Source organism: Eriocheir sinensis, chromosome 8 (genome assembly GCF_024679095.1).
Source record: "Eriocheir sinensis breed Jianghai 21 chromosome 8, ASM2467909v1, whole genome shotgun sequence".
In the NCBI taxonomy this organism is placed as follows: domain Eukaryota; kingdom Metazoa; phylum Arthropoda; class Malacostraca; order Decapoda; family Varunidae; genus Eriocheir; species Eriocheir sinensis.
Window position 1 is genome coordinate 14635911 of NC_066516.1, and position 2500 is coordinate 14638410.

Genomic DNA, 2500 nt, shown 5'->3' on the forward strand with positions numbered 1-2500 from the left:
GAGCACCATCACCACCACCATTACTACCATTATTATGTACTTCTATCTATCAACTCTACTATTACAATCACCATCATCACCATCAAACCAACAGCACCATCACCAAGAACTTCTATCATCACCATCATCACTATCAGGACCAGAAGCATACCGAAAAGAAGGAAGGAAGGAAGAAAAGGAGGGAAGGAAAGGAAAAGTGAGACTGAGGAAATTATAATAAAAGAGGAAGGAATGGTGATGAAGGGATGAAAAGAGATTAAGGAAAAGAGAAGGAAAGGAGGAATTAGAAGGAAAAAATGTATGTGAATGAAATGGGAGAAAAGGGAATAGGTAAAGGATACTGTAACGGAAGAAACATGAAAAGAAAGAGGAAGAAACAAAGACGAATGTTGAGAAATGAATGAGGAGAGATGAGGAAAAAGTAGTGTGGATAATATAGGAGAGGAACTTAGGAAAACGAGATGAAGGAAATTGGATAAAATAAGAGAAATAGATAATAATGAAAAATAAACAAGGAAGGGAAAACTAATAAGAGGAAAATTATAATGAAGAAAAAAAAATGGAACGGGGAAGTACAGAAAATACAAAGAAAATGGAACACATAAGGGAAGAGAAATAGAAAAATAGGGAAAATTAAGGAGAAAGCTCATAAGGTACAGAAATTAGAAAAGTAAGAGAAAAAAAAGAAATTATATCGAAAAGTGGATAGGAATAGGTGGAAGAGTAGACAGACGTGAGAAAGAATAAACGTAAATGATGGGAAAAGAGAAAACAAAAGGAGAATGAAAGAGATGGCAAAACGAAATGATGAAAGGAAGGAAAAGGAAGATAGAATTATGGAAAAGAAATATTAAGGAAGGAAAGAGAAGACGTAGAAAATGGAAAGACTGCGAGGGAAGAGGAAGATAAAAGAAAGGATGGGAATGGGAAGCGAAAACAAGGGAATGAGAAGAGAAAAAAGATAAGAAATGGGACAGAGGAGAAAGGGATGGAAAACAAAGAGCGAAGGGGAGAGAAGATACGAAAGAAAGAGCGAAGAGAAGGAATCGAAGAAAAGAGAGAGAAGTAAAGTTAAAAGAAATGAAGGAATCAGGAAAGAAAGAACGAAGAGACGCAATCGAAGAAAAAGAGAAAGCAAGAGAAGAAAAGAAAAAGAAGGAATGAAGGGAATGGGAGTAGAAAGGAAGCGAAGAACGGTATGAAAAGGGAGAAGAATTAATCAAAGAAGAAGAGAGAGAAGAGCGAAGAGAAGAGGAATCGAATAAGATGAAAATAAAGCGAAAAGAATAGAAATCGAGAGAGAGAGAGAGAGAGAGAGAGAGAGAGAGAGAGAGAGAGAGAGAGAGAGAGAGAGAGAGAGAGAGAGAGAGAGGGGGAAGGGGGATAGAAGCCTTTTTCAAAACGAACTCGGAAATAGCTGAAAGTGCAATCTAGGCTGCGCGGTGGTGCCACGTGTACGGAGGAGGAGCAACACCGCTAGAAGGAGGAGGAGGAGTGGGGGGAGGAGGAGGAGTGAGGTGGGAGTGGGAGGAGGAGAGGTGAGTGGGAGCCCGGAGGAGATGGGAGAGAAGGGACGAGGTGGGGGAGAGGAGGAGGAGGAGGAGGTCGACGTGGCACCACCGCATTATTGATGAATCCTCCACCAGGAACTCTAGGAGGAGGAGGAGGAAGAGGAGGGAAGAGGGGGGGACAGTGGAGGGAGGTACTGCCGGGAACCGCTCCCTCCTCCTCCTTCTCTTACCTTCTCTTCCTTTTCCTCTTTCTCTTCTCCTCCTTCTTCCTCCTCTTTCTCTCATCTCTCCTTTTCCTTCTTCTCACCTTCCTTTCCTTCTCATTTTTCTCTTCCTCCTTCTCTTTTTATCTCTTGTTTATTCTTTTTCCTTCTCACCTTCTTTCCTTCTTTCTGCTCTTCCTCATCCTCTTTCTATCTCTTTGTTTCTTCCTTTTCCTTCTTCTCACCGTATCTTCTTTTTTTTCTTTCTCTCCTATCTTCATCGTGTTACTCCCTCTTCCTCCTCCTCTTTCTTCCTCACATTACTTCTTTCGACTCCTCTTCCTCCTCCTCTTCCTCCTTTCCTTCTCTTCCTCAATCCTTCTTTATCCTCCTCTTTGTCTCATTTCTCCTTTCTTTTCCTCCTCCTCCTCTCATATTTCCTTGCTTTTTCTTCATTCTCTTTTCCTCTCATACTTCTCTCTTTTCCCTCTTCCTATCTTCCTCACACTACTCCTTTTCTTTCTTCTCTTCCCTCCCTTTTCTCTTATCTTTTCCTCTCCTTTTCATTCTCCTCTTCTCTTCTCTTCCTTTTCTCTTATTTTTCCTCTTTTTACTTCTTCCTTTCCTTTCCTTCTCCTCTACTACCATTACCCTCTTCCTCTCTTCTTCGTTCTTAACATTATTCTCCTTTTCCTTCTCTTCCTCTTTATCAAATTATTCTTATTATTATTACTTTCTTGTTCCTCCTTTCTTCCCCGATTACTCTTCTTCTTTCTTTGTAGGATT